The 10683-nt window shown below is 42.1% G+C and overlaps 1 protein-coding gene and 1 pseudogene across 1 annotated transcript in view; both read left to right on the plus strand.

The window, feature by feature from the left end:
- CCDC192 (coiled-coil domain containing 192) overlaps nt 1–10683 on the plus strand; it is a gene marked incomplete at its 5' end in the record, with an annotated part of 87006 nt that overhangs the window by 2006 nt on the left and 74317 nt on the right. The window lies entirely within an intron of this gene.
- Nucleotides 10145–10683, plus strand: part of LOC114004442 (40S ribosomal protein S4, X isoform-like) — an 866-nt pseudogene continuing 327 nt past the window's right edge.

Below are 10683 nucleotides of genomic sequence, written 5' to 3' on the forward strand. Positions count from 1 at the left end.
TTCTCTTACTCTCTCTCTCTCTCTCTCTGTCTGGTCAAAATTTTTAAATAATAATAATAATAAATGGAATTAAATAAATAAATAATTCCTTAAATTTTTTTTTTTTTAAAAGCATACTGGAGAAAGTTTTCCAGATCACTTGGAAGAAACTTTCAACTTCTGAACTACATTTTAAACCTATTGCAAAAGCTATTATTGCAGAACATTAAATTCTTTCATTTTTTTGATCAAGAATATATCATGTTCAGTAAACTAATATCAATCATCTAGTGATAATTTTGTCTCTTAGCTATTTCGGTAGGTCATAATTTAAATAATTCCGAGCTGCCAGGGAGCTGGGGAGGGGGGACATTAAATCTCTTTCTTTGCCCATTTTTTCCTCTATATTTTTGTTTCAAAACAAACAGAAAAACTACCTGTAAAAGGACAAAAACAAGTCATATGTATTTATAAGTAGATATTAATTTAAAATTTAAATAAAATTGTCTCAGCTACAGTAGCTGACTTAAGGGGCTGGAAGCCACATGGGAACTGAACCTGGGCAAACCTGAATATGCCAGGCACTGTCATGAGCATCCATAGCCCAGGCTAACTAGGAGGCTGGGGCACAAAATGGAGACAGACCCTGTCAAAAAATACCTTTCTGTCTCTCTCCTTTTTCTTCTTTCTTTCTCTGTTTCTCTCCCTTGCTCTCATTTAAAAAACAAAAGAAAGAAAGAAAGAAAGAAAGAAAGAAAGAAAGAAAGAAAGAAAAGGAAAAAATTTGAATAAAACTAGTTATTACAAGTTTCGTTACAGATCAAAACAGTGACTCCTTTTAGGACCCACAAGCTGCATCTCTTATTTGGTAGAGAGGGTCAGCGGAAAGACATATGGCACAGAGCAAATTCTTGCTCTCCCATTGGCTAGTGCAGCCTCACCCTGAATCCAATAGTCCAGAAGATTGTGAAGGCCCTCATGGCCCCAGAGTAATATTAGCTAGAATTCTCAGAGACCTTGTCACTTTGCCCTGTTTCAATTCACTTCAAAATAAAGTCTAAAATGATAAGCAGGGCAGTCCATAGCTACTTATGGCCACATCTCCAGTTGTTGCTGATATCTAGCTTGAGATAAGGATGCCTCAATGCAGAAAGAAGCAGAGATGAATGACATGAATGACACTGAGGTCCTGGTTATCATTTCTCCTCATAGAAAGAAATCATTCTTCCACAAGCTCTAGCTAGAATAAGTAGAAGAGGGGACCAGCAGTTAGCATAATGGCTATGTTGCTGAACTCCCATGTCATCGAACGCGGTTCAAGTCCCAGACCCCGTGGCTTAAACTCACGCTGGGTACGTGTGCGTGCGTGCCCAAGATTCCAAGAGGAGAATGGAGGAGAAGGGATTGCGGCATGGCCATCCCCCTGGGGGGTGATTTCTCACTTTCAGTGTCTCTGTCTCTCTCTGTCTTTCTGGTGAGCACACGCGCCGTGTAGCAAAAACCTCTACCAAAAAAAAAAGAATACGTAGAAGAGAGCAAGCCCATGGCATAGAATCGCCACATGGCTGGTTGCACAGTTTGTCTCATCAGGTGGCTTGAGAAACACACTGGGCATGTGTGCGGTCCAGCATGCCCAAATCTTGACAGAAGGGAGAGATGGAGGAGAAAGGTTGCAGTGTGACCATTCCCTTTGAGGGTGGTTTCTCTCTCTGTCTCTCTCTCTGGCATATACACTCTCCCTCTAAAGAGGAAAAAAGGAAATAAAGAAAGAGAGAGAGAAAGAAAGAAAAAGGGAAAAAGGAGAAATAAGAGAGAAGGAAGGAAGGGAGAAAGAGAAGGACATGAAGGAAGGAGAATAGAAGAAAGAAAGAAGAAAGGGAAAGGAAGAAAGAAAGAAAGAAAGGAAGGAAGAAAGAGAGAGAGAGAGAGAGAGAGAGAGAGAGAGAGAGAGAGAGAGAGAGAGAGAGAGAGAGAGAGAGAGAGAGAGAGAGAGAGAGAGAGAGGGAGGGAGGGAGGGAGAGAAAGAGAGAGGGAGGGATGGAGGGAGAGAGAAAGAAAGAAAGAAAGAAAGAAAGAAAGAAAGAAAGAAAGAAAGAAGAGAGAGTGAGACAAGGAAGGAAGGAAAAGAAAAGGGGAATGAAGGAACTCAATGCTGGAAGAAAGAAAGAAAGAAAGAAAGAAAGAAAGAAAGAAAGAAAGAAAGAAAAGAAAGAAAGAAAGAAAGAAAGAAAGAAAGAAAGAAAGAAAGAAAGAAAGAAAGAAAGAAAGAAAGAAGAGAGAGTGAGACAAGGAAGGAAGGAAAAGAAAAGGGGAATGAAGGAACTCAATGCTGGCTTGGGTTGACTCCCTTCCTGGACATGATACCATATCTATGCAAGGAGTGGGGAACTGAGGTGGGACGAGCTTGATCCCACACCTATTACTAGAGTGGCAGCGTAGAGGGAATTAACAGTGAGGAAGGAGAATATTCTTATTGGCAGCTCTCACAGAAGCACAGAGCTGGGCTGGGAGAAAACCACTTCCTTAAAGGAAAGAATATCCCATGATTGGAAAGGAGTGATGGACAAAGCCAGTGAATTCAGCTAACGGGCAAGTTAAGCTATAATGTAACGCTAAATGAATCACCAACCCTACGGGGACTTACACTTTAAAAGTAGATTCTTCCTGGGAACCAGCAGTTAGCGTAATGGCTATGTCGCTGGACTCCCACGTAGTCGACCGCGGTTCATGTCCCGGACCCAGTGGCTTAAAACTCACGCCGGGTGCGTGTGCGTGTGTGCCCAAGATCCCGAGAGGAGAATGGAGGAGAAGGGATTGCGGCATGACCATCCCCCCTGGGGGGTGATTTCTTGCTTTCTGTCTCTATGTCTCTCTCTGTCTGGCGAGCGCACGCGCCCTACAGTGAAAATCTCTCAAAAAAAAAAAAAAGTAGATTCTTCCTGATGCACAAAAGGCCCAAGAAATACATCTCCAATGGTGTATTTTCAGACCTTTAACAGTTGGAGAGTGTTTGAGAAAGAAGCCCCCGTCCAGCCTCTATCAAGTGACATGTGGTCACTAACTCTGACAGTCTGCCTATTGCAACAATTCATACTGTGATCAAGAGGTGAGATGTTGATTCTAAATGACATGTCATGTTTCAAGGGTTAACATAAAGCTACTTCTCTGTCATTGTTACAAACAATTCTAACAAGAAGGCAAATATTCCTAAATGAATTGAAATTCCAAGTGTGCAATTTTTCATTATTTGCTTAACTTTAAAAGCAGTTTGTAGGTTACCCTTTAGGTCTTATCAGAGGACACTCCAGAATATTCAGAATATTTTAAAGCATATTCATATTCAAATCGATAAGACAGTGAACGATGAAACTATTTTTTTTCCACATAAACACAGTAAACTATTTCATTGGCTATGTACTTAAATTACCTCCACGGAAATACATGATTTAAGTCAATGGAAAGTTCAGCTGAAAGAAAAACTCCTTTATTATAAAACTGGCACAGCAGGAAACGTACAGCCTGACTGTTGTTTGTTGATTTTAGTTTGTGCAAATAATCACAACCCAAGACAAATTCCTTTCTGCATTTCCACAGCCTGCACCTGAAGTGCTTGCAGCTTTATTTACAAGTAACATGCGGGGAAATACCTACTGCACCCCTTAACAGCTTGAGTCCGCCTTTGGGTAAATCTCAGCATACCCTAATCTAAGGTTAAATTTCCAAACAACCTTCACTTCCTTTGGCTTAGAAGGACAAGACCAAGTTACTTTGCAAAAGGCCTTATTGAGGAAGTCTTGTAATTGGTGTATAAATAGTCAGTCGATGGTATGATAACCTGGCTTAGAGGTTTCCAGCTATCATGCTTAAGGGAATAAACCCTCCTGCATTACTTTCTTTTAAATTCTTGTAATGCTTTTCTCTGACTATGCACAGTTACCGCGTAAGATAGCTAGCCCCCACATGCACATGTCCATTGTTGGCAATGCAGTCTTGTCAAGTTATCTCTTGGTCTTAACTCCCATGAAGGAGGTACTTCCCAATAACGCCAGTATATCCCAGAATAGGCTTATCGAGGAGTCAATATCTGAGTAGAGCAAGCCACAATTTGGTGAAGAAGCTTGTAATAGGATTGACTTTTCAGTCACGCCAGACTGTTTTTAAACACCAGACAACTTATTCCTTTAATTTACAAATTCGACTTGCGCTGCCCTACATTCTGGAGAAAGTCAGGAGGTAGGTCTCTTTGCTAACACCCCAGAGCCAACTCTAATCAGTAGTTGAAATGATGTCTGTTCTTGTGAGGTCCACACGCAGGCACATTGGCCTGAGCCAGCTCTCCTTTGTATCATTTTTTTTTTTAACCTATCCTGCTGCAAAGTGTGTTGGGATTAAAGCTCTGATTGCAGCTAAATGCTAAGAAAACAGATTTGGGGGTAATGACAATGTTTTGGAATTGGATATGGCAATGGTTGTACAACGTTAATATGTAAAACCACTGACCTGTACACTTTCAAAAGGTCAACGTGGTGAATTTTATGTTACATGGAATTTCATCTCATTGAGGACGAAACAGTGATTAAAACAATCCTCACTAAGAGTTCATGACAGACAACCACATCAAATATGTGTATTTTAAAGGAAGTGCAGTGGGCAGAAATAAAATCTTTACTTGGTAGAGTTCCAAGCATTCAGCGAGAGGTCATTTCAATATATATTGGCATAACGCCAGTCTGGAATAGCTGTCCAATTGTGTGTAGGTTTTTGAACAATACCACCCTCTTCTTTCTGTTTTCTCTCAACCCAACTCTTTTAAGGCTGTTATTCCTGCAGACTAGGAATTAATGACTTAGCCAACCATCTACAAGAAATCGTCTATAACCACCGAATAGAGTCTACCTAGAATTTTCTAAGACTGTAAAAAGGTGGGCCCTGAGATGACACTTTTCCACTGCTGAGACTTTGCCCAAAAGCACTGCTCATGGTCCATGTCTTCCAACTCCATGGGGCCCAGTCAGATGCCCAGCTGATACACAACTACAACAATTGTTCTCCCACCATTTGCAGACAAGTATATTCTTTTACAGAACAACTACTGAATCTTCAGATATGGAAGCCATCTCTGGATGGGATACTTTACATTTAGAACAATAAATGTTGGCAATTCACAACAGGGAAGTTGAGAGAGCACGGGTGTGACAACTTCGAGGTGTGCTTTCTAAACATAACAATTAAAAGCTTAATAGCTGCCTCATGGAAATACATTATCTTTTTCATGTCTAGGTCTCATTCAGAGATTGCCTGTTAGGTTGTCTCTCCCTTTGTTCACTGGAAGTCTTTATCTGAAATAGAGCTGCTGTAGCCCATGGCCAAGCCTTCTCCCTAGTTTTGGGTATTCCTTCCAGGATAAGCATCTGCTCCAGGAGGCCTTGCAAAGCTTACAAATTTATTGCACCAAAGATTTCAGGAACTATGACTTCCTCTACCTGAAGGCTTTGGGCTAATTCAGTTTTGTGCAGACTTAGAGCAGTTCTAATTTTCAAAATTTTAAAAAGCACTGATAGTAAATCTAGGCATTAATCAAGACTTGGTTGGTTGCAAGTGACAGAGACTGAATGAAACTATTGCGTTGTTGGGAAATTCATGCTGCGTTTTTACATAGAAAATCATAGAGAAATGCATCATGACTTTCCCGATGACCTATTGGTTTAAGAAAAAAGGGATTTATTGTACCCTAAGGCTAGTAGGGATGCTGAGAATCGGGGTTTCTGGACTGCTCACTGGGCTCCTCTGCCTCTTGGCCTGTTTGGGCTATTGTAGGCACAGATCTGTAGGGGTCCCTGGCTGCCCTGGCTTAGTTTAGGGTAAACAGTGATTGATTCTGCCTACTCAGAATCACTTCCCCCTTCTTTCAGTAACAGAAGCATGATTTTCCTCTGGGAAGTAGCCTTTTCCCATTCTCTGCAGTCCTGTGGAACTGTCAATCAAGGTGTCCCTTTTCCCCTGGACCCAGGGAAAGGCTTGTGACAAGCTGAGCCAATCACACTTGTTCTCTTTCCTGCATCTTAAATCTTGAGCTGAATTGAGTGAGGGAGGACAGAAAAAGACTAGAGTGGCTTTATCTTGGAGGTTATCCCCTGGATTTAAGGAAATTGTCTACTATATGTTAGAACCTGCATCCCTAAGGCCACCTGAATTCAGGAGGTTTGGTTGATAAGTTTTTCCTTCAGTACCAAGTCGTCTCATATATTTCCCATAATTTTGTTTGCTTATTTTGTATTGTTTAAGGTAGTCAGCATTGACTTATAGTATTTTGCCACCAAAATAATTTATTCCAACTCCAAGGAACAGAGTCTTTCTCACAGAGTCTATCAGAAATCGCTGAGATGGAATTTGATTGGCCCTCCATGTATCATCTTCTTGTCCCTTGGATCAGTCACTTTGGCCAAGCCAATGGATGCTATTGACCATACCTGGGTCATGTCCCAGAGCTCAAGTACCAGGGAGCATTGCCAGATAAAAGAAGAAGGGAAATCTTTCTGCACAAAAGACAGATTGCAAGGGATCTTCAAAGAGTTTGTGGAAAATGTGCATTATAGGAAAAAAAAAAAAAGCATAAATTTCAAAAAAAAAAAATTGCACCCAAATAAACTCATGCTTTAATTCTACTTTTCCACAAACTTCTTGAAGTCCCTTTATAAGTCTCTCACTGCCCCCCAATAATCTGTTTTAGTTAAGCCTTTTACACTTGGGGAAGAGAGCCATTCACTGTCACATCTTGTCAGGAAAGTATAGAAGTATCTTCTTTCTCTATCATTTTCAGACTGCATATGTAGGCCCTTCTCAAGAGGTCTGGAAATCTATTTATTGTATCTGTAACAAAGGATAAGAAGATCCATTCTGAAATATTTGGTTAGGGTCCAGTATTTTCTAGCTACACTAGCTGTGGGAATTCAATGATGTCAAGGTCTCCTCCCTCCTTTGTTTATAAGGCTAATTTTGGAATTATCCCATTATCAGGAAATGGTGTTCCCTTCCTTCTGTCCATCCCTTAGGGATGAGGTTTAAAAAAAAAAAAAAGAAAGAAAGAAACTCCTGACTTCTGTATTCAGAGAGGTTAGATGGAAGGGCAAGCCCCAGTTAAATGTCAGACAAGGCACATGGGAACTGGCACTTGATCAATTGCAAAGTTTTCCTGCTTCACTGCAGAGACTGCTACGATCACCAGAAGAACGTGCTCGGTTTGGGAGTGCCGCTAAATACCCCTGCCCAGAGCCGAACGGGAAGATGTTTCCTTCCAGGAAATTTGCAGAGCAGTCTTGGACACTCCTTTGTTAAACATTAGCAGATGGACATTTATTTGTCAACATGAGTTGAATTAGCGACATCGGGGTCACAAACAATTGTCAGCCAGCTGTCAGTACTGGTGCAGCTGTCCCTGGTATAGACCTGATGTTGACAGAGGAGAAAAAGTAAATGGTGTTCTCTCTGCAGCTCCCCACAAACCTTAGTATTATTTTATGTGGTGACTCAAAGTTTCCTGATAGAGGATGAGGTTAAAGAATAGCTACGCCGGTCACGTGAATAAATTTGGAAAAGAGTGGATACTTTCTGGGGGCTTGAGGTCATCACATCAAATTTAGAAACTGTGCAGAACCAGATTACACAGGACAAGTGGGAGCCTTCTGTCTGAAGGCTCAGGATGTGTTCCTAGCCCGTGGGGTAGCGTTAGATATACACTCTTCTGCGTGGATCGGATATGTGCCCCTATGTGCACTGTGGTCATCTGGGAGAGTATCTTTTTTAAAAACACAGTTAGTTTATTTATTGTTATTTTATTATTATTATTATTATTATTATTTTAACTTGCTATAGGGCATATGCACTCACCAGAGAGAGTGAGAGAGAGAGGGAAAGTGAGAAAGCAAGTCACCAGGTCTGGGACTCAAACAGTGGTCAGCCATGTGGCAATCCAGCACCTTAACCACTATGCCACCTGCTGGCCTCAAGAGTATCTATTTTTAAAGATACATTGACTTGGACTAGATTATCCTACAATGCCTCCAAACTCCTCCATCAAACCAAGCCACAATTCACTGTTTGCCAACAAACATGGAGCTAAGAAGGTTACAGAGGAACAGCATTGGACCTCAGAGAAGTGGAACCTGGGCTGGGACAATAAACGAAGGCTCTCAGAATGGAAGTGTGACTGCTCTTCGGCAGCAACTTTCCTTAATCCCAGGGACTCAGGCTGAGACTGCACCGCCTCTGGCCCCAACTGCCTAGAAGTCCTGCCATGCCAAGCCAAGGTCGTACTCTGGGCACACCTAGAGGACCTGCTTCACAAAAATGAAATAGGCAGATTCCAGAGCCCACTTTTTCCCTTGGCCATTCCTAGTGAGTAAGGAGAGGAGCCCTGTTCCTATTCTAAGGGACTTCAAATAGAACTTGGCAAATGAAGGAGGCAGGAGCCTTCACCCCAGACCAAACCAAGCAAGGACCTCCACTGAAAGTCTGAAATGGCATATTTACTATTTTTTTTTTTTTAATTTTGATAAAAAGAAACTAATTAATTGATGGATGAGCGGCAGGTCTGAAATGGCATATTTACTATTTTTTTTTTAATTCTGATAACAGAAAGCTACTAAGTGACTGACAGATGGGCATGTGTACAGTGCGAATTTGCTGGACAGAGGGGTGATCCCATTCAGGTCAGGTCAGAGCAGCATGGTGCACAGTTAACTTATGAATTATTTACTTCTGGAATTTTCCATGTAATATTCTCAGACCATAGCTGACTGTGGGTTATAGAAACCCCAGGAAAAAAAAGAACAGAAAAAAAAAATGAGTAAAGGACTGCTGTAAAAGGACACAAGAGAGATGGCAAAGAGATGCATGTATGCCTCACAACTGAATGAAGACAAGAACTCTCACGCGTTCCTAAAGTAGGACAGACAATAGCTTATAAGACAGGGCAATAGATTTCTTCAAGCACCGGAAGAAGGGAGCTCTCTTTCCGTTCCTAGCGCAGCCATGGCTCGGTGCCCTAAGAAGCATCTGAAGCGGGTTGCAGCTCCAAAACATTGGATGCTAGATAAATTGACTGGTGTGTTTGCCCCTCGTCCATCCACTGGTCCCCACAAGCTGAGGGAATGTCTTCCTCTCATCATTTTCCTAAGGAACAGACTTAAGTATGCTTTAACAGGAGACGAAGTAAAGATCTGCATGTAGCGGTTCATTAAGATTGATGGCAAAGTCCGTACTGACATAACCTACCCTGCTGGTTTCATGGATGTCATCAGATTGACAAGACTGGAGAGAATTTCCGACTGATCTATGACACCACGGGTCGCTTTGCTGCCCATGGTATTACACCTGAGGAGGTCAAGTACAAGTTGTGCAAAGTGAGGAAAATCTTTGTGGGCACAAAAAGAACCCCTCATTTGGTGACCCATGATGCTTGTACCATCCGCTACCCGGATCCTCTCATCAAGGTGAATGACACCATTCAGATTGACTTGGAGATGGGCAAGATTACTGATTTTATCAAGTTTGATACCAGTAACCTGTGTATGGTGACTGGAGGTGCTGACTTGGGAAGAATTGGTGTGATCACCAACAGAGAGAGGCATCCTGGCTCTTTTGATGTGGTTCATGTGAAAGATGCCAATGGCAACAGCTTTGCCACTCGGCTCTCCAACATTTTTGTTATTGGCAAAGTAAGTCTGGGTTTCCCTCCTCTAGTCCAAGGAAATCTATAAATGCAGATGCTGCTGGGATTCCAGCTCCTAGCTGGCTCTGGAGAACCTAGTACATAGCCTCTCCTAGAATAGGGTTCCCGCCGAGATGGGCTAGGTCAAACTTGTGCATTTTTCACTGTCACTGAATCATTGGGAAGAGCCTGATCACCTTGGTTGGTGGGAAGTGGCAGTAATGGATTGAATAGACTTTATCATTAGGTTCTTAAGTTTTTTGTGGTTGTCTTTTCGTGGAAATTAATCAGCAACCTTAGGTACTAAAAAAAAATGAGTAAAGGACTGCTGTAAAAGGACACAAGAGAGATGGCAAAGAGATGCATGTATGCCTCACAACTGAATGAAGACAAGAACTCTCACGCGTTCCTAAAGTAGGACAGACAATAGCTTATAAGACAGGGCAATAGATTTCTTCAAGCACCGGAAGAAGGGAGCTCTCTTTCCGTTCCTAGCGCAGCCATGGCTCGGTGCCCTAAGAAGCATCTGAAGCGGGTTGCAGCTCCAAAACATTGGATGCTAGATAAATTGACTGGTGTGTTTGCCCCTCGTCCATCCACTGGTCCCCACAAGCTGAGGGAATGTCTTCCTCTCATCATTTTCCTAAGGAACAGACTTAAGTATGCTTTAACAGGAGACGAAGTAAAGATCTGCATGTAGCGGTTCATTAAGATTGATGGCAAAGTCCGTACTGACATAACCTACCCTGCTGGTTTCATGGATGTCATCAGATTGACAAGACTGGAGAGAATTTCCGACTGATCTATGACACCACGGGTCGCTTTGCTGCCCATGGTATTACACCTGAGGAGGTCAAGTACAAGTTGTGCAAAGTGAGGAAAATCTTTGTGGGCACAAAAAGAACCCCTCATTTGGTGACCCATGATGCTTGTACCATCCGCTACCCGGATCCTCCCATAAAGGTGAATGACACCATTCAGATTAGCTTGGAGTG

Source organism: Tupaia chinensis, unplaced genomic scaffold (assembly GCF_000334495.1).
Source record: "Tupaia chinensis unplaced genomic scaffold, TupChi_1.0 Scaffold000541_1, whole genome shotgun sequence".
Classification (NCBI taxonomy): domain Eukaryota; kingdom Metazoa; phylum Chordata; class Mammalia; order Scandentia; family Tupaiidae; genus Tupaia; species Tupaia belangeri.